At 45.5% G+C, this 1073-nt stretch overlaps 1 pseudogene; it reads right to left on the reverse strand.

The window, feature by feature from the left end:
- Positions 1-329: 329 nt before the first annotated feature.
- Positions 330-818, reverse strand: LOC102817060 (annotated as a pseudogene).
- Between the last annotated feature and the right edge of the window lie 255 nt (positions 819-1073).

A 1073-nucleotide genomic window follows, 5' to 3' on the forward strand; every position in this document is an offset into this window, starting at 1 on the left:
AATCTTTCACTTGTATTTATTCTACATTTAAAGGAATCATGCCTTAAAAAAGAAAAGGAAATAAAAATAATAGAAAAGAGAGATTGGGAGAAGCAAGAGATAAAAGACAGCTCAGGGATGCATATGATCTTGTCTCACGTCCCTTGTATTTCGTTTCAAAGTTGGTGATGAGGCGGATTTTTCTTACAATTCTCAACAGACACCATCACTGGAAATGAGGCAAACTGGGACTATTGAAACAATCACTTCCCCCTTCATGTGGAGAGGTGTAACCTTCTCTTTGCCTTTCCACATCTTTTTTTTTTTTTTTATAATGCGAAAAATAAGTTTTATTCACTTGGGGGACGGGCGGCCTCAGGACTTCTGGTGCCTGCAGCCTTGGTGACCTTGAGCACATTGAAGAATATCATCTTGCTCAGGGGCCGGCACTCGTCCACTGTGATGATGTCTCTGATCTGGACGTCCCTGAAGCAAGGGGACAGGTGTACAGACATGCTCTTGTGGCACTTCTCGAAGCTATTGTGCTTGCAGATATAGCGGAGGTAGTCTCGGCAGATGACAATGGCCCTGTGCCTCTTCATCTTGGTCACCACGCCAGACAGGATACACCCTCAGATGGAGACATTACCAGTGAAGGGGCATTTTTTGGTCAATGTAGTTTCCTTCATGGTCTCCTTAGGCATCTTGAAGCCCAGACCTATGTTCTTGTAATAACGCGGGAGTTTCTCCTTGCCGGTTTCTCCCAGCAGGACCCTCTTTTTGTTTTGGAAGATGGTCGGCTGCTTTTGGTAGGCACGCTCGGTCTAAATATCTGCCATCTTCCTGGCCACCTGGAAAAAAAAGAGTCCACATCATTTTTAAAGTCAGAAGAAATGTGCTTGAAGAGAGATCAGAACTGTGGTTCTGGGAGAAGGCACAGTGAGGAAGACTAGTGTCGTAGGTAATGGATGGTTCCTGAAGATGCTTGCACTGTGCAAGGCCTTTCCCTATTGAAAAGCAATTGTTGCCCCCCACACACTCTGTTGTTCTAGAACAGAATTCCCTGACCCACCTGCGTCCCATTCCCTGGCACT

This window comes from Chrysochloris asiatica, unplaced genomic scaffold (assembly GCF_000296735.1).
Source record: "Chrysochloris asiatica unplaced genomic scaffold, ChrAsi1.0 scaffold00192, whole genome shotgun sequence".
Lineage (NCBI taxonomy): Eukaryota > Metazoa > Chordata > Mammalia > Afrosoricida > Chrysochloridae > Chrysochloris > Chrysochloris asiatica.